This window comes from Schistocerca nitens, chromosome 6 (assembly GCF_023898315.1).
Source record: "Schistocerca nitens isolate TAMUIC-IGC-003100 chromosome 6, iqSchNite1.1, whole genome shotgun sequence".
Taxonomy (NCBI): domain Eukaryota; kingdom Metazoa; phylum Arthropoda; class Insecta; order Orthoptera; family Acrididae; genus Schistocerca; species Schistocerca nitens.
This window is the reverse complement of record NC_064619.1, coordinates 370,265,097-370,290,654: the sequence shown is the minus strand read 5'-3', so window position 1 is coordinate 370,290,654 and position 25,558 is coordinate 370,265,097. Positions and strand designations below refer to the sequence as shown.

Below are 25,558 nucleotides of genomic sequence, written 5' to 3'. Positions count from 1 at the left end.
AATGGAATCTTTCTCTCCCGGCCTAAAATCATTGACAGAAGTGGGGATCGAACCCAGACCATAGGTATAATAACCTTTCATCAGTCCAACAGACCACAAAGTCCTCATTTCTCTGACTCCTTTTCTATCGTAACACCGTTGCGCCATACTGGATGAAAATTCTGACACACAGGCTCCCTGTAATAAATTGCAGCATGTTCAGTAAATTCATTTACTTGGTTGACCGAATCACCATGAACTAGCTGCCTCGGCTACCCAGTACATACATTCGACTCTATTTTGTAATCACCGAAATAAAATCACTTAACTGCCACCTACACAGAACTGCCAACAGTGTAGGATGCAGAAATTTAAATAGGAAGTGATCCTTTCCACTTGAGCTATTCTATTGCGCTATCTGTTTGTAGAAAACGTCGTGCAGCGCAAAAGAAAAGCTGTAACTGTTTCTCTCAGAAGTCTAGACCTGGCCATTTGCATTATCGCGCAGCGCTGTGGTATGCAGAAGTTCTGGAGGGATTGTTGTTCAGCTCTGGTGCTCTCGTAGCTATGCGTCAGCTAGTACTGTAATCGTAAGTGTCGTGCACTGTAGGTAAGATGTCGCGAGTTCGAATACATTTACTGGCAAATTTTTTTAAAACGCAGTCTGCTGTCTGCTGAAGTTACCAATCTAATGGAACTTTGAACATAATTCCCTTCACTTCCCAACCCAAAATAGTTGCATGTGGAAAAAGGGCTAACTTCTGTGACATTTTGTTCTTTTCAGGTTTAATAGACAGCCAGGCAGCAGATGCATCTCGAAGCTTTTGTATTGTGTATGGGGATAGCCCATCGTGCCCAAATACATCAGAAAAGTATTTTCTACATTAGCTGTCGTGTGGTAGTGGCATTTTATTCGTCTTCAAACATTATTTGACAGCTTTAACTCAGAACAAGTTTTCTACATGCATGAAATCAATAAACTTCGCTCTCATGTTTACTATTGTTTCAACAACACTAAAGGAAACCTTACGAAAATTGTGCACTGTATTATAAGAAATGAAATAAAACTACCCACGATAACCTCACGACGAAAGTCTGTTTTAATAAAACAGAGTATCTGTACGCAAGCGTGCCTCTATCGACACGAATTAGTAAAATACTACTCTCTTAGATATTGATTGGGTCTGTGTTTAATTGGTATGCTGTGTCATACTCAAGAGGTATGCAAACGTGACATTTCGTAAATATAGTTATGTATTTCTAGGAACCCAAAATTTGCTTGTCAGCAGCGGAATGAGACGTTACCTGTTGTGCAGCGTTGTAAGTTTTCACCATTGCACTATGAGCCGAAAGTATTTTCTTGCGAGTTCCTTATTGATGTTTGATCTGACTGCTTGTAGCTCTTTCACAGAAGGGATAAAAACGTTGCAGTCAGTGCGACTGGAGCTGCGAACCATAACACGAGCTTCTTCACAGTTCAGCACGTTACCACGGAGCTGGTGAAGGGGTATGTGACTTACCTTCCTCTTACGAGGCCAATAGAGGCCAGAACTCATAAACCGCTATTTAAAGGACGAGACTAGTTGCGTTTTCTACGTGAATTGACTTTCCTGGGCAGAAAACCGTAAATTTACAATCTTTTGTTACACCTCACGCGATAATAACTCAGATTATTCAATGGAGATGACAGGTAAAATCAAGTGAACTTTGATGCTTAATTCCGTGCACACCAGGAAGTAACTCGTCCATCACAGAGTTGCCAAACATACGTTGCCTTGTTGCCAAATCTCACTTACAGTACCAGCAGGAAGAAGACGAACCGATGTGATCCTACAGCAGGCTGGGAAGTGACCATAGCTGGTGTCTCGAAGTCGCAGCTGCTACGGCCTGGCCTGGAATACGTAATGCGTCTGATTCACATTTCTGTAACTACGTTTAGGGACTGGAGCGTAGTTACTAATAACACTCAGAATTGACTGCAAACTAAGCATCATAAATCACTAACTCTCATAGTTGTTTTTATATTTCTTTCGTTGGTGTACTCTAAACTAAGAAACTCATTCACAAGGCGTTTTCGTGCCTCGCCGATAGTCGAGCACAACAAAAAAATAAAAATATGTGTGTGTGTGTATTTGATAGATAGATAGATAGATAGAGAGATAGAGAGAGAGAGAGAGAGAGAGAGAGAGAGAAATAAAAAAGAATGAGAGAGAGTTTGTGTAGAAAATTGTTGTAAAGAAAATGAATCATAGTATGTAAATAAATCTTTCATTTAAAATGACACGTTCCACATCATTACGAAATGTCGTATTCATGATCTATGGAACAAGAATTAATCTAATGTAATCTAACCTAATCTAATCACATCATATTGATAACTAGCCATGAGGAGTCATGAATTACCGATAGCCATTTAAAGGAACAGGGTTCTTGTTTTACGTGTACTTTATTGAACTAAAGACCCTGAAAAATTTGGTGCTGGAATGTGATTCGAATTACCTATAAAGTCCCTTTCCTCCCTGTTAGCTAACCACGAAAGATGTCTGAGATACCTCCATTCTGAAGTAACAAAGTGTGCATGCATTTAAAGATGAAGTGCATGATGTGAAGTTCTGTGACGGAGATACGAACCCAACACGTAATCGGATTGTTAACTAAGAAAAATCAAATGTTATGTATTGGTTTATCTTACGTGCTGCTAGGTGTTTGAATCTAAAATAAGGATTCACACTTTTGTGCCTAAGTGACAATCGTACTGCACACCTACCGTCCATCCACGAATATAGCTTAAGTACCAGTTGATTACTCACCAACACTAAGATGTGTGCGTGTTTGACCAGAAATAACGATACCTGGTTCAAATGGCTCTGAGCACTATGGGACTCAACTGCTGTGGTCATAAGTCCCCTAGAACTTAGAACTACCTAAACCTAACTAACCTAAGGACAGCACACAACACCCAGCCATCACGAGGCAGAGAAAATCCCTGACCCCGCCGGGAATCGAACCCGGGAACCCGGGCGTGGGAAGCGAGAACGCTACCGCACGACCACGAGATGCGGGCTAACGATACCTATTGCGATTGTTGGCAACACATGAACAGACATTAAAATGCACGTTAATTTTCATTAGCAGGTGGGTGTGCACTTGCTAGGGCTTGAAATGAAATTATGAATATTTTTGTACTGGATCCTTTGGAGGAGGCCTAGAGAAGTTTGCAGTCTTGGGAAAAGGAACGAAATGATTGAACTATACTGTTCTGAGAGATTCAGATCCTCGAAAGAGGAGATACGAATTCAAATCACAGTCCAGCACTAAATTTTTCAAGGTCTCTGGTTCAATCAAGTACAAGTAAAATAAGAGCCCTGTTCCATTAAATGGGTATCGGTTCATTAAATAACATAAAATTTTCTAATGCAAGTAAGTTACTGGCGACTGTATTTCTGTTTGCCATGACTTCCGCTATGTCAGATCAACCTGACACAAACTGTGGGAAGTTTGTTATACAACCTTCGTACCTGGATAATGAGCTTTTTCCTATTTGAGATATCTGTGAACGTTGCTGCTTAAGACGATTTAAGAAGAAACTAAATTCTTTCATCTACGAAAATGTTTGGAGAAATCGTCTTAACGGCACTAAATCGTGGTTTGTGAATCGTTTACCGGCCGTACTCTGCCGCATTTCGCTCGTTGGAAGGCAAAATTCATACTGACAAATTTCACAGAAGAAAAAGGGGGAGGAAATGTCTCCCACTGGAATGGCATGTTTTATGTAAATGATTACAAAATCAGGTAAAACGAACAGTCAGGTTGTCAGTATAAGCACATTACTGTTGTCAGTATGATGTTCCACTGCCCAGGGCCTGTAATGATAAAGGGCCCGTTTAGGTCAGGCATATTGTATACAGAAGTGGAAGAGAGAGCACCACTAAATTCTACAATCAGTATGCATTGCATACACTCAGAAATTACTGCTACGGTGGACTTATGGAGATAAATGAGAGAATTGTGTGTTTTCGGGTGAGAAAGAGCACTGGCAAACAGTCTTCGCTACATTAGGTTACTTAAACTGGTTTCACTCTGAGCTAGAATTTATGGTCAGCGCCTAAGTGTAAGGCCAGTGAGTCGGATGCGAGTTTTGCAACTGTGAAATACTTTCCTACATTATAGAAGCCGATATTAAATTTGAACTAATATTATGAAAATTTTGTACTTGGAATGAAAATTTTTCTGTTTATTTCAAAGGAAAACAATTGATTTTCTAAAACATTGTCTGTCATACACAACTTGAAACAGGTCATATCGACCAAATGGTATGGAAGAACTGACAGCGACGTATATCGGAAGGCAGTAAGATCTCTTGCCTTTCGGTTTGGCAGTACTCGATAGCCATTTCTAGGCGCAAGTAAATGAAGAAAGGCAGCGCGTTTTTGTTATCAAGTAACGTCTTCATCAATTACTTTAGTTTTAATGTAATCTATGAGTAATTACTGATGTTTGATATTAACATGAAAAGGATTCTGTAGACAGGGAAAGAACCTGTTCTTGGGAAACTACTTCTATAGTAACCAAAAGGCATTAAATGATTTTCAAGCACAAGTGTTCCAGCAACGGTATCAATAAAATGATAGTGATAATGACGGTAATAATCGAATTATAAGGTAACTTCACACTTCACAGTGGATTTTCTCGAACTAAGAAATTTGCTTAATTTTGGTAAAATTCAAAATGTCTTTACTTCAAGCCTATGATGCCTACAAGAGTCTTTACATCCTGCTGACAAGAGAATAGTGTAATCTCCGCGTCAGTAGCTTGCTTCTACTTAACCATTTAATAGACTCGCATTTCTTCCACCGTTACTAATTTTGTAAGCTAAGCACATCATCCGTTTCAGCACACTCTTGAGGCTGGGAAATGTTGCCACAATGGTCTGGTGGATCGAATTATCATAGATGCAATGCGTGGGTTCAGACATTTACTTTTAAGAGGCAGAAACAGATTTATTTTACCTCTGGTAACCTCAAGAGAAAGACCTTATAATCCATAATCCGCATTAAACATCACGTTCCTCCATTACCAACTGGGCAGAGCCGGTTTACGTTGGGAAATGACATAGCGGAAGTCATGGCAAACAGAAATACACTCGCCAGTAAGCTTACTTACATTAGAAAATTTTATTTTATTTGATGAACCGATAGCCATTTAAAGGAACAGGGCTCTTATTTTACTTGAACTTCATTGAACTAGGGACGTTGAAAAATTTGGTGCTGGACTGTGATTTGAATTCGTATCTCCTCTTTCGAGGATCTGAATCTCTCAGAACAGTATAGTTCAATCATTTCGTTCCTTTTCCCAAGACTGCAATCTTCTCTAGGTCTCCTCCATAGGATCCAGCACAAAAATATTCATAATTTCATTTCAAGCCCTAGCAAGTGCACACCCACCTGCTAATGAAAATTAACGTGCATTTTAATGTCTGTTCACGTGTTGCCAACAATCGCAATAGGTATCGTTATTTCTGGTCAAAAACGCACACATCTTAGTGTTGGTGAGTAAGCAACTGATACTTAAGCTATATTCGTGGATGCACGATAGGTGTGCAGTTCGATTGTCGCTTAGGCACAAAAGTTTGAATCCTTATTTTAGATTCAAACACCTAGCAGCACGTAAGATAAACAGATACATAACATTTGATTTTTCTTAGTTAACAATCCGATTACGTGTTGGGTTCATATCTCCGTCACAGAACTTCACATCATGCACTTCATCTTTAAATGCATGCACACTTTGTTACTTCAGAATGGAGTCATATCAGACATCTATCGTGGTTAGCTAACAGGAACCAAAGGGACTTGATAGGAGTCCCGGTTTATTACAGAAATCGTCGTCTTTTATTTTCAAGTTTAGATTTGGTTACTGGTATTGGCAAAAATTTCGGTAAATCATGACTCTTCATGGCTAGTCATCAATATGATGTGATTAGATTAGGTTAGATTACATTAGATTAATTCTTGTTCCATAGATCATGAATACGACATTTCGTAATGATGTGGAACGTGTCATTTTAAATGAAAGATTTATTTACATACTATGATTCATTTTCTTTACAACAATTTTCTACACAAACTCTCTCTCATTCTTTTTTATTTCTCTCTCTCTCTCTCTCTCTCTCTCTCTCTATCTATCTATCTATCTATCTATCAAACACACACACACACATTTTTTTATTTTTATTTCTTTGTTGTGCTCGACGATTGGCGAGGCACGAAAACGCCTTGTGAATGAGTTTCTTAGTTTAGAGTACACCAACGAAAGAAATATAAAAACAACTATGAGAGTTAGTGATTTATGATGCTTAGTTTGCAGTCAATTCTGAGTGTTATTAGTAACTACGCTCCAGTCCCTAAACGTAGTTACAGAAATGTGAATCAGACGCATTACGTATTCCAGGCCAGGCCGTAGCAGCTGCGACTTCGAGACACCAGCTATGGTCACTTCCCAGCCTGCTGTAGGATCACATCGGTTCGTCTTCTTCCTGCTGGTACTGTAAGTGAGTTTTGGCAACAAGGCAACGTATGTTTGGCAACTCTGTGATGGACGAGTTACTTCCTGGTGTGCACGGAATTAAGCATCAAAGTTCACTTGATTTTACCTGTCATCTCCATTGAATAATCTGAGTTATTATCGCGTGAGGTGTAACAAAATATTGTAAATTTACGGTTTTCTGCCCAGGAAAGTCAATTCACGTAGAAAACGCAACTAATCTCGTCCTTTAAATAGCGGTTTATGAGTTCTGGCCTCTATTGGCCTCGTAAGAGGAAGGTAAGTCACATACCCCTTCACCAGCTCCGTGGTAACGTGCTGAACTGTGAAGAAGCTCGTGTTATGGTTCGCAGCTCCAGTCGCACTGACTGCAACGTTTTTATCCCTTCTGTGAAAGAGCTACAAGCAGTCAGATCAAACATCAATAAGGAACTCGCAAGAAAATACTTTCGGCTCATAGTGCAATGGTGAAAAACTTACAACGCTGCACAACAGGTAACGTCTCATTCCGCTGCTGACAAGCAAATTTTGCGTTCCTAGAAATACATAACTATATTTATGAAATGTCACGTTTGCATACCTCTTGAGTATGACACAGCATACCAATTAAACACAGACCCAATCAATATCTAAGAGAGTAGTATTTTACTAATTCGTGTCGATAGAGGCACGCTTGCGTACAGATACTCTGTTTTATTAAAACAGACTTTCGTCGTGAGGTTATCGTGGGTAGTTTTATTTCATTTCTTATAATACAGTGCACAATTTTCGTAAGGTTTCCTTTAGTGTTGTTGAAACAATAGTAAACATGAGAGCGAAGTTTATTGATTTCATGCATGTAGAGAACTTGTTCTGAGTTAAAGCTGTCAAATAATGTTTGAAGAAGAATAAAATGCCACTACCACACGACAGCTAATGTAGAAAATACTTTTCTGATGTATTTGGGCACGATGGGCTATCCCCATACACCATACAAAAGCTTCGAGATGCATCTGCTGCCTGGCTGTCTATTAAACCTGAAAAGAACAAAATGTCACATAAGTTAGCCATTTTTCCACATGCAACTATTTTGGGTTGGGAAGTGAAGGGAATTATGTTCAAAGTTCCATTAGATTGGTAACTTCAGCAGACAGCAGACTGCGTTTTAAAAAAAATTTGCCAGTAAATGTATTCGAACTCGCGACATCTTACCTACAGTGCACGACACTTACGATTACAGTACTAGCTGACGCATAGCTACGAGAGCACCAGAGCTGAACAACAATCCCTCCAGAACTTCTGCATACCACAGCGCTGCGCGATAATGCAAATGGCCAGGTCTAGACTTCTGAGAGAAACAGTTACAGCTTTTCTTTTGCGCTGCACGACGTTTTCTACAAACAGATAGCGCAATAGAATAGCTCAAGTGGAAAGGATCACTTCCTATTTAAATTTCTGCATCCTACACTGTTGGCAGTTCTGTGTAGGTGGCAGTTAAGTGATTTTATTTCGGTGATTACAAAATAGAGTCGAATGTATGTACTGGGTAGCCGAGGCAGCTAGTTCATGGTGATTCGGTCAACCAAGTAAATGAATTTACTGAACATGCTGCAATTTATTACAGGGAGCCTGTGTGTCAGAATTTTCATCCAGTATGGCGCAACGGTGTTACGATAGAAAAGGAGTCAGAGAAATGAGGACTTTGTGGTCTGTTGGACTGATGAAAGGTTATTATACCTATGGTCTGGGTTCGATCCCCACTTCTGTCAATGATTTTAGGCCGGGAGAGAAAGATTCCATTCTCTTCTGGCTACACCGAATGAAGAAGATATAATAGCAGTGTGGTCTGAAATTCATATTAAAGATGACATTCCTTCGCTGCCAAGTATACGTTAGGTTGAACCACAATAAAGTCTGGAGTGGCGACATGTAGCAACTCTATCACCACTAACCTTTCTTATACTAGTTATTTATTTCTAGTGACGAAACAAACGCTATGTAGGGTCACAGGATAATTATTCCATCTTTTATCTGAGCTTCTGTATGTCGATAAAATTGGTTCAGAACTGAGAATGCAACTCAGACCGCCCTTAACACGGAATTTGATCCCTTCGTGACAATTGAAAGGTGGCTACACTGAGCCACAGCGCCAGCGATTGCGCCAAAGAGTATTATTCAGCCGCCTTCACTGGCAGTTCTTGTCGAGAAGTCGTGGTGGAGAGTGCTTGTTGAGATGTTGCAGTAGCGAGTCGTAGTTGAGAAGTTGCGGTAGTGAGTGCTTGTTCATAACTTGTAGTATTGTTTTGATGGGCTTGACACCAGATGTTGTTGGATTGGGGATGCTGTAATGATCAGAGTGTGCTTTTCGGCAATATATATGAAGGTAAAAAATTCCCTTTTTTTATTATTTCAATGTCTTAAACAATAATGCCTCTTGGTCACAGGTTCAGTCAACAAAGCATCCGGCTCGTGTTCTTGTATTAGACTGCATTTCTGGTTTCTATGTGCAATTATAGTATTTCTGGTTTTTTTTAAATTCAGTATAAATGGTGTTTAAAATATCTGGTCTTATTGAGGAAGAACCGTGCCAGATGTGTACGTTGAATCACACTTCCACACACAGAACAGCGACACTTGTGCCTTGGTGTTTCGTAGCTTTCATGGTTGCTGGGGACTTAATTAATTAATTGTGTTAACGGAAGTTTTCTTTCGTTCTTTGTTGTTATTCTATGCAGTCAGATTGCGTACTATACCAGACAGGGTATAGTTGCATTCTAAATAATTAAGCCCCCATGCACGTGGCGACCCTGCCAGGATCGTCCCTTGGAATATTCTGATAGTAAAAACAGCAGATAGTAGTATTGTTGTAGTATTTTGTAGTTTAGTAATTGTAGTCTATATTGCATGTGTAGATTTGGCAATTGTCATTCTTCTAATGGTATTTTTGCAGAATTTAATTTTTGATGTCTTGTATACGCGTTTGACAATTTTGTGCAATTATGAAGATTTCAATTGTTCGTTAGGCGTGTTTGTCGGAAAGCTTTTCGTGTGATGGTATTGTTGGAGATAAAGTGTCATTGTGTGTAATTTTCGTATAGAGACGAGTTTTGTATATTTTGTAAATGATTACGCAATCGATGAAAAAGGCAAATGATGGATAGTCAGAATGACGAAATTGTTAAAATGGCGAACTCGCTAACACAGGATAACAGTATGATGAATAATGAAGTAGAAAATAATTTAATAAGCAGGGAAAATAGTCCAGAACCATTTCAAAACTTTTCACAATCAAAAAATTTTCAGAATACGAGATTAACGACAGAAGATTCTGGAATAGTATCGAACACAGATAGCATTACAGCTATGACGAAGGAAAGTGGTTTTGCTGGAAATGTTAGGGGCGAAAAGAATTTCGAACCAGTCAATGTGGAGCAGTTGATGAGTGCAATATTAAATTTGGGATCTGAAATTAAAACAGAGATAGGAACAAATAAAACTGATACGGGATCAATGGAAACACAGTTAAGATCTGAATTAAAAACAGTGGGATCACAAATAGGAACAATTAAAACAGAGATAGGAACAATTAAAATTGATATGGGAACAATGGAAACACGGCTAGACTCACGAATAGGGACATGTTTCAAAAACATGAAAGATGAATTAAAGAAAGAAATTAGAGAAGAAGTACAACCGACTTTGAATGCTCACAATAATAGATTAATTTCAATAGAAATCAGACAAAAGGAACATGATAGAGAACAGGAAGAAAGAGATCGCGTGATAGTACAAAAATTTTCAGAGTTAAATTTACAACGTGCACACGATAAGGAAGAAATATTTGAAAGAATCGAGGAATCTGTACCAAATGACAGAATAAATAACCTAACACAACAGTGTGAACAGTTAACTACTAAATGTGTCAATACTGAAACCCGAGTCGCGACACTTACGGAAGACGTAAATAAACAGAAAGAACAAATAGGTGACTTATCGGAAAGAGTTGAGGAGATTTCAGATAAATTGACAAATCTTAGTTTAAATGGGGACAGAGATTCAGATGATACAGCTCCATTGTCATTTCCAGAAACCGAAGAGTACCAGAACATGAATAAGCATGTTGAAAATCAGGGAAAATTTAATGAACGCGTCAAAAGGGAATTTGAGGCATTACGAAAGCAAGTCAAACAAATTGAAGGCGAAATCGTAGGAAACGACAGCAGAAGAAATTTAGAATCACAGATAGCAGAGGGGTTTGAAGAAAATAATTTGTTTCATTTACGAGATGCAACAAGAGAGCGCCAGGCGCGCGAACTTGACAATAATCGACATTCGGACTGGGACAGACGCGGTAGGTCTTTGTCGCCACTAGGAGAAAACTTTGACTATAAACACTTCTTAACTGTTCGGAAATTTAAGATCTTTCGCAATTCTAAGAACGACATACATCCATGTTCATGGTTAGATCAATTTATGTACGCACTTCCACCAAATTGGCCACTAAGTCACAAACTGGAATTTATGTGTGGATATTTAGAAAACGAACCGGCGACGCGCATGCGCGAACTCATTACAGATTGTAATACTCTGAATGATTTTTATCATGCATTTCTATCGGCATATTGGTCCGAAAACACGCAAGACAGAGTCAAACATAGTCTTATTATGCAGCGTAATTTTAAACAGTCTGAGTTACGCACGCCGGCAGAATACTTTGAAGACATGATTCGAAAGAATCAGTTCCTGTCCAACCCTTATAGCCCGACTGAATTAATTCGCATTTGTTTAACTAAGCTGCCACAATCGATAAGATAAATTGCTTTAGCCGGAAGATGTAAAGACGACATTGAGACTTTTAAGACTTTGCTACAAGAACTTGAGTATGACAACGACGACGGGACTTCTTGTAATTTTCTCAGTAACGGTAATCACAACAGATTTTCAGAGAGAAGGGATAATGATCGGAACGGACGTTATATGGGTAACTTTGAGAATGACAGACGAAACAGACAGGACAATAGATACCAGCCTTATGACAATAACAGACGTTCTCACAGAAATTACACAGACAATTTTAATAACGGAAATTCCTACCGGAATGATCAATCATACGGAAACAGTAATCGGTATCATCAAGACAGAAATTATTCATACAATAATAGAAATTCTTACTACAGAAATAACCAGGGTAGTAGATGTAACAATAATTTCAGAAGTGACAGTCGAAATTACACAAGAAGTAGTCATGCAGACAGACAGGAAAATAGAAATTTCAATAACAGACACAACCAAAAATTTGCATCTAACAGACAGGAAGGACCTAATTGGCATCCTCCACGTGACAGAACTTCAGAGAGACAAGTGCAAATCGTATAAATTGATCCGCGAAATGACGCGAATAATCAAAGACGTGACGCAAGCAATCGACAATGACTTGTAGCTTCGGCTTCTGGCAGCAATATAGACGGTTCAGAAAGTAATGACACTACGACTTTACACTACGTACGCCTGGAAGACATGAGCGACATTTTGCTAGACGAAAAGGAAAATAATGTAGACGCATTTTTACATCCTGTTATTGAAGTATGTGTGGGTAAAAATAAGTTCACTGCAGTTTTAGATTCTGGGAGCCCATTGAATGTCATTAGTGAATCAGTTTTTCGTATATGTGTAAGAACTATTGCTTGTCCTGTGTTACCTGTTTCTAAAACTACAATTCGAGGCGCTATTTCTGGAAAAAGTGTGGAAGTCAAACAACAGACCAACTTAAATTTCATTTGTCAAGGATACGAATTTTCTGCTAATTTTATTATTGTTCCATTACTCAGTACACCAATTATATTAGGTATGGAGTTTCTTAACGCACATAAGGCAATTTTAAACTTTAAAGAAGGAAGTGTGAATTTGACTGTTGCCGGAATGCCGAAATGTTTGAAATTTTTCGAGTGTTTAGCAAGATATGAATCAGATACAAAATGTTTAAGGTTTCTTACTTCTGATGTTTTCGCTGAGCATTATGACGACAATGTGTTCATTCATGACAATGACAATAGATACAGAGACGGGATGGATGATATAATTAATAGCGAAGAATTAATTAATGAAAAGGTTAAGAAAGCTGAAGTGCCAGATGACGTTGCAAGAAAAGAACTGCACCAAATTTTGACTTCACATGCTACAGTATTTAGTCATCACACAGGACCTATACAAGGCTTACAATATTTATTTAATGTAAAAGAACACACACCATTTCGGGGGAAAACGTACACTATTCCTTTGGCGTACAGAGACAAGGTTAAGAGTGAACTTCACTACATGTTAGATCAAGGCATTATTGAGCCAGCAGTCAGTCCTTATACCAGCCCATTACACGTCGTTCTTAAAAAGGATGGGTCAATTCGTTTGGTTCTGGATTCCAGACAGGTTAATAATATCATCATTCCTGAAACTGACCATCCACAAAATTTAGATGAACTTCTTCAACATTTCCATGGAATTAAAGTTTTATCCACGATTGATATGCGCGCAAGTTTTTGGCAAATAGAACTCCACCATGATTGTAGAAAATACACTGCCTTTTTGGCCTTTGGTAACTGTTACCAATTTCGGAAATTACCGTTTGGACTTACTATATCTTCTGCAGCATTCATTTGTAGTTTAAAGAAAATTTTACCTGTTTATCTTCGTGACAATATTACTTCATATGTTGACGATATTCTTATTGCTAAACGTTGTTGGAGTGAGCATAACAAAATTTTGGATTCATTATTACGTATTTTTGCAAGAGTTGGCATTACAGTGAACTTGAAAAAATCTGAATTTGGTCGTTCTGAGGTGAAATTTCTTGGTCATATTATTTCTACAGAAGGTATTCTTCCTGATCCAGAGAAACTAGACGCTATTCGTAATTATGCTGTTCCTACTACAAAACGTGATGTTCGTAGTTTCCTTGGTGTCTTTAATTTCCTTAGACGCTTTGTTAGATTGGATAATTTGGCGACACCTCGTTTGTGTGAACTTTCTGGAAAGAATTCGAATTGGTGTTGGGTTGAGGAAGCTCAGTCAGAATTTGAACAACTTCGTGATGCTTTAGTTGCTGCTCCACTTCTTTCACATCCGGATTTATCTAAAGATTTTTGTTTGGCGACGGACTCATCATACAAAGGCCTGGGTGCACATTTATTTCAAGAGATTGAAGAAAACGGCGTTGTAGTACAGAAGACTATTGCATTTGGAAGTCGTGTTTTCTCTAAATCAGAAAAGAATTATTCGATTACGGAACTTGAAGCCTTGGCTGTTGTTTGGGCTTTCACAAAATTTCGGACATTTTTGTATGGGAGACATACTAAGGTTTACACCGATCATCGAGCTCTGGAATTTCTTATGCCAACAAAATTAACTCATGGAAGATTGTCACGATGGGCGCTGTATCTACAGGAATTTGATTTTAGTATTGTTTACATACAGGGATCTTCAAATATTATTGCTGATGCTTTATATCACGTGCACCTATGGGTTTGAAACAAAGTGCTGAAGAGGACTGCAAAGAAAACAATTATTGTTTGATGTATATTCAAGGTGTTGCGTTTGAGAATTTTATTTCGTCTTCGCTCCAGGACATCCCTAAGGAGCAAAAGAAGGATCCAATCTGGAAGGACATTAAGGAGAAGTGGAGGAGAAAGGAAAGCTTAGCGATTAGACAGTATTATTTAGTTCGCAACGATATTCTTTTTAAACGAAAATCGGTTGACAACTCTGTTTGGTTAGTTTGCATTCCTGATGAGTGGGTTAATAAATTGATTTGGTACACACATTTCAGTTATGCACACTTTGGTCCCAGAAAATGCTTTCATAAATTACGAGAAAATTGCTACTTCAGTAATATGGAAAAACGTATTCGATCTGTTCTTGCCAAATGCAAATTATGTCAAAAGGCTAAGCCGCCAACTATTTCTCACAGAGCACCGTTGTTTCCTATCATTCCAGCGAAATTAAAGGAGATGGCTGCAGTCGATTTGTTCGGTCCAGTGGTTCGTTCTACTAATGGTTTTGCGTAAATTTTGGTAGCAGTGGAATTGACATCAAAATATGTGTGTTTTACACCTTTACGCAAAGCAACAGCTCGTTCAGTATCTAATGCTTTCATCAAACATTTTCTTAAAGAAGTGGGTCATGTTGATAAGGTTATATCAGATAATGGATCACAATTTCGCTCTAAAATTTGGCTTCGTACTCTACGGCGTCGTAAGATTAAACCAATTTTCATTTTACTTTTTCACTCTCAATCTAACGCTTCAGAGAGATGGATGAAGGAAATCAATAAATTGTGTCGACTTTATTGTAATCAGAATCACAGAACATGGGATCAGTATCTTCATATTTTTCAAAACATTCTGAATGAACTTCCTAATGATTCAACTTCTTTGCCGCCTATATTGATATTAAAAAATAAAGCACCGACAAATCGCATTTCCGAAATCGTTCCTTTTCCGCCTACACGGAAACTGCGGCATTCTGAAGTTGTGAACCTGGCTCTGCAAAATATTGCATCTGCGGCTGCTCTATGGGAGAAATCAGCTAAACGTCCTGGTCGTTTAAAAATCTTGTCAGTTGGTCAAAAGGTGTTAATTAAGTCTCACCGCTTGTCTCACAAAGGAAAAGGCTTGTGTCGCAAATTTTTTCTGCTTTATAACGGTCCATATAGAGTTGGCAAAATTATTCATGATAACACTGTCGAAGTAGAAACTCTTAAATCTCGGCGCTCTAAGGGAGTGCATCATATATCGAACGTTAAAATTTTTGTGGAATGACATACTTTCGAGAAACCAACAGTTATACGTAAACATGCGGAGAGTACAAGGATACCGCGCCGTGTTCCGGCGGCGGCACAGACTCAAAGCAACAATCAAGTCTGCGCGCCGCACAAGGCAGTCGTTGACCGCAAACAATTTCTTCCTACGTCACGCGTACCTACAGCTGATCGAGCGCTCAGTGCGAATGCACTGACAGCCGTAAACAAATACACAGTCTAATTTCTCTGATTCAATTCAGTATAAACCTATAGTGACTTGATAAATTATGTTATTAACGTTCAGTATTTTGCAGGATACGGTTGTGTAAAATATTTAAGAACTTCAGGTAAATTCTGTGTGTGTCCGACGTTAAGAGGACTTGCTATCGAGAAAATTTCAGGAAGAATGTAATTTCGAAGAAAAAAGTAATAAACTAAAAAGGTAACTATTAATTGAGTTTATTTTTCAGGTAACATATTTCAATTTGGTACGTACTTTAGACGTAATTTGCTGCTCGCGATTACGTGATTCATACTTCGTGTTAACTGATATTGACAATGAGTGATTAATGAACAGGGTTGTTAATTGTGTATATTATGCATCGCTTGGCTGCACTGCTTTCTCACTGATGTCATATTTCTTTTAATATGTACCTGCTGTGCTTATTTATTTAAATTATAATTGTCACATGATCAGTTGTGCTGATATGGTTATGTATGTAAGTTATATTTTGTGATTTATCTGCTTGCGCCTTCATGTTTACTTATTAAGATTACATACGAACATTTATTTGCTTATGCTGATATGATGATAATGACCTGTTTATTATGTAAGATATATATTTGCTGCTTTGCGTATGGATTGCATATTTACACATTTCTGTTTTGTTGTCATAACTACTCTTTAAGTTGGTATATAGAAATGCTGATATACTGGGTACGAACATGAAGTTTAGGTCACACTATGGTATTAATTATAGATTACTCGCTTGGCAGAGCCTCGTTGTAGGAATTGTGCTGCATCCACTTGTTGACATTATTTTCTGTACTGGTATATTGTCTCTCTATTGCATGTTTTGCTTACGCTCAGTGCTTTATATTTTAAGATAAGAAAATGAACTACTATAATGCTACGAACGACATTAGTACAAGAAACTTCATTGAAGTCACATGAGCTGGAGGTTTTATGGAAGCTGTATAAATTTATGCTAATAGGAAGGAAGCTAACGACATGACATACCAACACTAAATTTAGACCATTGACAGTTATTACACTGCATTCTTCGTGAGCAATTGAAATAGCAAGTGACACTTGACACAAGAAATACTCCACATGTTTGCTTCTGTTTTGCCATGATTCTTAAAGTGGTGTACACACTGTGAATTATTACTATCATTAACGCTCCGTACTCGTACTTACTTACTGAAAGTTATTCAAACTAAAGGCTATTAGAGGTCATGTATGCATTTCTTTTATTTAATGATGGACAAGGTAATCAAAATGTATTTTATAATTCATAATGAGTAGAAGATTTGGGTCAGATGGATTACACAGAGGTTATGTGTGGACATTGTGTCTTCGGATTGTATGGGATGATGAATTGAAGTTTGCATTAGGATTTTATCTGTACTTGTTCGAGGAGACTGACTAGAGGAAAGAGTTGTTATGGAAGTGAAATGATATTGGCGAAAGGTTTATATGTGTCGACGTATTGAAGAGGTATTATTGAGGTATTGAGATTGTGTGAAGTTGATGATTATTGGAGTTTTGGTGGACAAGAGGTAAGGTAAATGGTATTGATGATAAGGTTTGTATGTATCGATGTAAGAGGTATTATTGAACTATTAAGATTATGTGATGCTGATGATTATTGGAGTTTTGATGGATACGAAGTAAGTAAGTGAGGAGCATATTTTTTTTTTTTGTTGTTGGTTTATATGGACAAGGAGGATGAAGATGGCAGACTAGAACACTCAAGTGGAAGGAAGATTGTCTACACACACTTTGTTAAATCAATAAGCAGTACATACTTTTTTTGGAGAGAGGAAGCATTTGCATATCTTGGCACATTGACAGTTGTTCAGCAACCGTACGTTTTGATTTGGCTTGGCAAACATTGGTCTTGACATGATGACTACGACGTTGACTAACTATTATTGACTGTTATACATTGCTGCCACTACTACTTGATACACAAGTTGAACATAAAATTTTGGACAGAATTGCATTTACACAGTTAACACTATTAAATTACACAGTAGTACTTAAATGTGGATAAAAGATGAGTGAGTGTGTTTTGTGTGTTTTCCTTTCCTAATCCCACATAATTGGTACCGACCTATCTCCTAAATATTATTTTACTTGTTTGTTGTGGCTTGCACTGACACCCATAAATATTATAGGTTTACTGATATTTGTGTATTTGTAATATTTAATATGACAATTATCTGATATCACTTGTGTGTTTATTATAATTTGTATGTTTAGTGTAAGAGCATTGATAATAATTTTGTAAAAGCAATTGTGTGTGCATTCAAACTGTTGTTCATACCTGCACTTGTTCACATTGATGGGTGCCACTTAGAAATGTTTAATTTATGCTGATGAACTGTGATGAACTGTTTAATTAGTGATAGTGATTATTATGAACTGTTACCTGCACTTGTTCAACATTGATGGGTGCCACTTGGAAATGTTTAATTTCTGCTGATAAACTCTGATGAACTGTCTAATTAGTGATAGTGAATATTATGGACTGTTACGTGCACTTGTTCAACATGATGGGTGCCACTAGAAGATGTTTAATTTCTGCTAATGAACTGTCTGATTAGTGATAATGAATATTATGAACTGTTACCTGCACTTGTTCAACATTGCTGGGTGCCACTGATGGACTGCTTCTACTGAAATAATGTCACTTGTTGATGTCTGCACCTGCTCAACATTACTGGGTGCCACTGATGGACTGCTTCTACTGAAATGATGTCACTTGTTGGTATCTGCACCTGTTCAACATTACTGGGTGCCACTAATGGACTGCTTCTACTGAGATAATGTCACTTGTTGGTGTCTGCGTCTGCTCGCCATTTTTGGGTGCCACTGTTGAAGCTGTTTAAATACTGCTGATGAAATGTGATGAGACTGCTATTTGCACCTATTGATCATTGCTGGGTGCTACTGCTGGAACTGTCAACTACTTGTTTATTGAACTATTGACAAGAGTTTATGTGAATATTTGTGTAAACTGATTTTTTGTGTGTTTACTGTTTATGAGATGTTATGAGACTCTTACCTGCACCTATTCGTCATTGCTGACGCTATTGATTGAATTGTTTAACCACATGATACTTGTGTAAACTATTATGTAAAATCATATGTATGCAAGCATTTGTATTCCTTACTGTATTTTATATATTAGGTTATTGAAGGGTCAGTGCAAAGCCAAAATTTATTTAGTTATGTGATACTTACTTATTAATATTGAAACTTCCTGGCAGATTAAAACTGTGTGCCCGACCGAGACTCGAACTCGGGACCTTTGCCTTTCGCGGGCAAGTGCTCTACCAACTGAGCTACCGAAGCACGACTCACGCCCGGTACTCACAGCTTTACTTGTGCCAGTATCTCGTCTCCTACCTTCCAAACTTTACAGAAGCTCTTCTGCGAACCATGCAGAACTAGCACTCCTGAAAGAAAGGATATAGCGGAGACATGGCTTAGCCACAGCCTGGGGGATGTTTCCAGAATGAGATTTTCACTCTGCAGCGGAGTGTGCGCTGATATGAAACTTCCTGGCAGATTAAAACTGTGTGCCCGACCGAGACTCGAACTCGGGACTTTTGCCTTTCGCGGGCAAGTGCTCTACCAACTGAGCTACCGAAGCACGACTCACGCCCGGTACTCACAGCTTTACTTCTGCCAGTATCTCGTCTCCTACCTTCCAAACTTTTTAATTTTTGTCTGTATTTTTTGGACGAATTTGGTGGTATTTTCACCACCAATGCTGGCAAAAATACCATCAAATTCTAGCCCGTGGAGGAGGGGCATATGAAAGGTGGCTACACTGAGCCACAGCGCCAGAGATTGCGCCAAAGAGTATTATTCATCCGCCTCCACTGGCAGTTCTTGTCGAGAAGTCGTGGTGGAGAGTGCTTGTTGAGATGTTGCAGTAGCGAGTCGTAGTTGAGAAGTTGCGGTAGTGAGTGCTTGTTCAGAACTTGTAGTATTGTTTTGATGGGCTTGACACCAGATGTTGTTGGATTGGGGATGCTGTAATGATCAGAGTGTGCTTTTCGGCAATATATATGAAGGTAAAAAATTCCCTTTTTTGTATTATTTCAATGTCTTAAACAATAATGCCTCTTGGTAACAGGTTCAGTCAACAAAGCATCTGGCTCGTGTTCTTGTATTAGACTGTATTTCTGGATTCTATGTGCAATTATAGTATTTCTGTTTTTTTTTTAATTCAGTATAAATGGTGTTTAAAATATCTGGTCTTATTGAGGAAGAACCGTGCCAGATGTGTACGTTGAATCACACTTCCACACACAGAACAGCGACACTTGTGCCTTGGTGTTTCGTAGCTTTCATAGTTGCTGGGGACTTAATTAATTAATTGTGTTAACGGAAGTTTTCTTTCGTTCTTTGTTGTGACTCTATGCAGTCAGATTGCGTACTATACCAGACAGGGCCAACCGGTTACGAGACTGAGTAACCGGACAGACAGCGACTAAAATTAAAAAATATTTGCATTCTAAATAATTAAGCCCCCATGCACAATACAGCTCGGTTACAATTTGTTGTTTGTTCAAAACTGCAGATTCCTCAACATCTCCACATATTACGCGTGAATGGGTTCGAATCCTGGCCTGGCACTAAAGATTTCATTATGTATTATCAAGCTCTAGCATGAGAACACCTATCTGCTGGTGGAAAATAATTTTGATTTTTAATGAATTTTCATTCGTTGTCAATACTAACGATATCTGACGTTTCTGACTCCCAGTGGAACACAGAACTATTTGTGAGATCACTGTAAGTTCAAGATATTATTCCGAGCTGCTGGTGGAGAAAAATTCGGTAGCTGACGTCTCTTTGTGTGTAGTCAACAACGATATGTGTGGGACTCTATTCCCTGTGAGCACTGAACTCTTCGTCATATTATTTCAAGTTCAAACATGCTCACATCTCGCTGCTGGTGCAACAAACCCATATTAAACGTTCGCTTTCTCTAGAATATAACAGCGATAGGTGCAGTGTTGGAGTCCTGGGAAGGAAAAAATTAATGTTTCGTCTCGTCACTTCAGTTAAAACATCTAGCTACTGCCGAGAAAATCCGATATGTCACAGTTGGTTGTGCTTCGATATCAGTCCGATTAGGTTCTGGGTTCGAATCCCTGTCCAACACAAGGCTTTACCTCACGGAATTTCAAGTAAGTTACTTGTGAAGAAGCAATATTTAACATCTCTCGTGGTTCGTTAACAGGGACAAAAGATGCTGGGTAGGAATTCGCCTGCGTTAAAAATGTTTGCGGTATGTAATTTAAAGTTGATATTTGCTAACTGATACAGTCTAAAATCGACGGGTATCACTCTCGGTAGGCCTCATCAGGAATGACTGTTAGTTTGCGTCAGTCACGAAATCTCTGCTCAGTCTGCCTGACCTGGGTTTGAATCCATATGCCGAACGAGACGATTCGTCGTGTCATTTGAAGTTCATACATATTCTCAACTAGCTGCTCGTGGATAACCTAAATTTTTAATGTCATTTTGTGTTAAATAATAAATACTGTATGTTTCTTTGAAGAGGAAATCATGAATACGGTGAACTTACTACGTGCATTACATATCTGACGTAATAATGAGAGTGGTAACATTTCAGTTATGTCATTTATTGTAATAAATGTGAGCTTACAAGCCTTAAGGACACTCTTATCTGTGATAAGGTGTTCCCTGATATTTGTAGCATCGTGGTATTACTTTACATCTTGAGTTACTGCGATACAGAGCTGGGTTTTTTAGTGGTGACTTGTTGGAACCATTTTCAATAGTCAAACGACTGTACCAAGGAGCGATTAGAGGACCTGCTAGACAGCCGCGTTATGCCGGTTGCATGCGAATCAGGCGAAATGCAATTCAGGTCGTTCGGATACTTTTGACCACGACTGTACACTTTCAGGACTGAGTTATTCGAATAGCCCCCTCTCACTCTTATCAATTTGATTAACTACTCCCTCCCTCCCTCCCCTCCCATACCTGGAAATTGGCATCTCTGTGGTGGTGAGGGAGGATCCTTTTAGCAGAACAATAGATTAATGATCTGTCAGTCAAAGGAGAACTGTAAGTTTGCCCCTGAGTGCATCCTGCCCCTGATGTAGGCAACCCTCACGAACAAAATGTGCTGATGCCCTTGTTGCCCTATTTCTCAGGGAGAGGGTGGCGACGAATGGAGCACTGCACACTCTCAGCCCAGCTACACTGTGGCGGCTTGACGCAGCAGCAGAGAAAGGCGTGCGTCCAACTACAACTCGGGACACAGGGCTGTCACCACTTCAGCTTTCTAGACGATTTCGGTTCCCCGTACAGCATCACGAGGGCATATCTGCATGCGGAGTCTCCAATGAGAACGAATGTTACCACAGTACATTCATCATTGTCGTACTGGCTCAGCACTGTTGTGATACTATAGGTGCCACTGGATGCACAACACGTTCAGCTCTGGTATGCATGGCGGATAATTTGGACATCATCCGTTCCATTTCTGACGTGTTTAGGTCGCTGGCTGTGTTCTATGCTTGATGTCTGCGTGATGTTATCTTTCAGCAGGATAACCGAAGACTGCAGTTGCCTAAACAGCCAGCAAGTTCTTCAGACCTCCCACCCACTGAAAACATCTGGTCATGTGTTGCTGAGACTCTGGCGTGCCTCATCTCGCCAGCACTGCGGTTGATGAAGTCTAGTACTACCGAGTGAGGTGGTGCAGTGGTTAGCACACTGGACTCGCATTCGGGAGGACGACGGTCCATCCCGCGTCAGGCCATCCTGATTTAGGTTTTCCCTGATTTCTCTAAATGCTTGAGGCAAATGCTGGGAAAGTTCCTTTGAAGGGCACAGCCGATTTCCTTCCCCATCCTTCCCTCATTCGAGGGAACCGATGACCTCGCTGTTGGGTCCCCTCCCTCAAATCAACCAACCAACTAACCAACGTAACTGCGACGATATTTGAGGCTGATATCAGTGCCGGCTCGTAATCACACATTCGCAACTATTTGGCAAACGGCTTGTTTGCGAATTCATGTCTATTGGAACGTTCGTGGTTCCATCATCGTATAGTGTAACTCGAGTCAGTATTCGCCATTAACTATGATACACACTTAAACAGATTTTGCTACTGTGCACCACTAGCGCCCTCCTCTGGTTAGACTCCTGACGATCAGACGTATTCACAGTACCTGGTGAATTACAGGAGTATAAAATCGTTAAGGCTTTCGCGGCCATTATTTGACAAATTGCCTGTTGGCTTCTGTCTCGGGTTCTTCGGCCGAGTTTGTTTGATAATTCATTTGACGTTTCGCTAACAGGGGTGGCTGGCATTGTCAAAGTTTCACCCTCTGTTGCTGGTGGTAGTGTGAAATGTATTCGCCATTGCGAATATGGACAACCATCAGCTGTGTAATGGAGTAACGACAGTGAAGATTTGTGCCGGACTGTAGCTCTAACTCGGATTACCCGCTTATCGTGAGCGGTCGCCTTACCATTAGTCTATACGAGCACGACCCACGACCATACCCAAACTTGGATACAGGATGTCAAATTAAACACCTTTTAGTCATCTAGGTTCCAAACTTGTTTTATTTGACTACCAGTTTCAGCGTTTTACTACGGCGTCTTCAGGTCCCCAAGCGACGTGTAGGAAGATTTTACGTCGATTCCAGGGTCAAAACAGGGGCCATGAATATTGGTGTTAGTAGATTTTTGCTATAGCGATCGCTTCAGCCATCATCTGAATATGGCGTAGTAAAACGCTGAAAGTGGCAGCCAAATAAAACAAGTTTGGAAACTAGACGGCTGAAAGGTGTGTTTAACTTGACATCGTGTGTCGAACAGCCGAGTCCCGCAACCATCTCTAGACATATACAAACTTCGATATGTCGTCAACCATGTATCTACAACATGCTCCTTTACATCCATTATGTATAGTCCCGTACGGGGGAGACATTTTAATGAAAGTCGCTTCCGCGTCTCCGAAGGAACTTTGCGTCGTACTTCTGAACAGCACAGCCACTGCAACATCGTATGTATCCGCCGAAACCGTAAACTTGTAAACTCCGTCCACAGGCCCTGGCGGGGCCAGCGGTACCGACCGGCCGCCGAGTCATCCTCAGCCCACAGGCGTCACTGGATGCTGTATGGAAGCAGCATGTGGTGAGCATACCGCTCTCCCAGCCGTGTGTCAGTTTCCAAGACCGGAGCCGCTACTTCTCAATTAAGTAGCTCCTCACTTTGCCTCACAAGGGTTGAGTGCACCCCGCTTGCCAACAGCGCTCGGTAGACCGGATGGTCACCCATCCAAGTGCTAGCCCAGCCCGACAGCGCTTAACTTCGATGATCTGACGGGAACCGGTGTTACCACTGCGGCAAGGCCGTTGGCCATCTGCCGAAACCAGGCAAACGATTTTCATTAAAATGTCTCCGCCGGCCGCGGTGGTCTAGCGGTTCTAGGCGCGCAGTCCGGAACCGCGCGACTGCTACGGTCGCAGGTTCGAATACTGCCTCGGGCATGGATGTGTGTGATGTCCTTAGGTTAGTTAGGTTTAAGTAGTTCTAAGTTCTAGGGGACTGATGATCACAGATGTTAAGTCCCATAGTGCTCAGAGCCATTTGAACCATTTTTAAAATGTCTCCCCGTGTACGGGAATACACATAATGGATGTATGGGTGCAGGTTATAGACAAATGGTTGACGACATATCGAAGTTTGGGTCTGGTGGAGGGTCGTGTTCGGATAGTCTGGTTAGGCGACCGGTCGCGATAAGCAGGAAATACGGTCCGGCACATATGTTCGTTATCGTCATTCGATTCTACAGCTGACGGTTGTCCACATTCGCAACTGCGAGGACATTTCACATATTTCATAACGGCTGTAGTCGCCGCATGCTTGTACAACTGAACAACACATTCAGTGCAGTATCTTATCGTATCGCATTTCTAACTGAAGGCCTAAGGTAATAGTTTAATGGTCTCAGATATTTGAACAAATCTTGAATAAATAAGGAGTGTTTCAGAAGATCAAAAGACAAACACGAGCGGGATTCTTTCAGAAAGCACCGCGCATTTTGATGGGAAATTCCGAATTTATGTGAAATGGAAAACTAAATTGAGCGATTTGATGAAAATAACCTGACTCATAAGGAAAATGGACAAGTGTCAGACGTTAAAAGAAGGTTATGATTGCTTGCTGACTGCTTAGCAAAATAAAAAAAAATGGAATGTATATCTGCGATTACTTACTTTAGATTCTATTTATGTATTAAAAACTGAAGCTGACCAATAACAATGTGTAAGAAAAATTTCGAAAAATATTGCAATAAAAGTGACATTCTATTGAACTAAATTAATAACCATGACGTATCCTGTTTAAATAATACAATGAAGGCTATTACGACTGTTTGTCTTTGTTGCTGGAGACTTCCACCTTTTATGGTCGTGATCCAAGAGACTTGTTTGTCCTTGACGTTTCTGGCAGAGCTGTGCTGGACGTCTTGAGAGGTACGCCTGCTTCCATGGAGCGTTACTGGTTCATCGGAAGACTCAGCACAGCCAGGATCGTTTCTGAAGATGTCCTGTACAGGTCTAGATGAAACGTCAGGAAGAAAAAGGTCCACAACTACACAACTTGAAGATGCACCAGCAACTGGTTTAAATGCCTGACTCTGTTGCTGGTCGATTCAGAGTTGGCCCGTTAGTGTCACGCGTCATTCTCATCTGTAGTACAGCCAACATAGCATTGCTGGGAGACATGGAAATTAAATGAATACATTGTTTGAAAACGTATAGTAACCCAAAGAGAAATGGAAAAATCAAAGTTGGGCTGCACAAAGAAAGACAGAAAGAAAACAATAGATATCATGCAACTAAGGTCAGTGGAAAGAGTAAATACCTTGTAACTGCAGTAGGCGGATCATGTCACACGAAGAAAGGATGCCAGATGGTCGAAACAAATACTAGAGTGGAGCCCAGTTTACCAAAATATATCGAGGGGAAGAT

General features: G+C 39.7%; 1 pseudogene; it reads right to left on the bottom strand.

The window, feature by feature from the left end:
• Window positions 1-23,825: 23,825 nt before the first annotated feature.
• Window positions 23,826-23,943, bottom strand: LOC126263775 (5S ribosomal RNA; annotated as a pseudogene).
• Window positions 23,944-25,558: the final 1,615 nt, after the last annotated feature.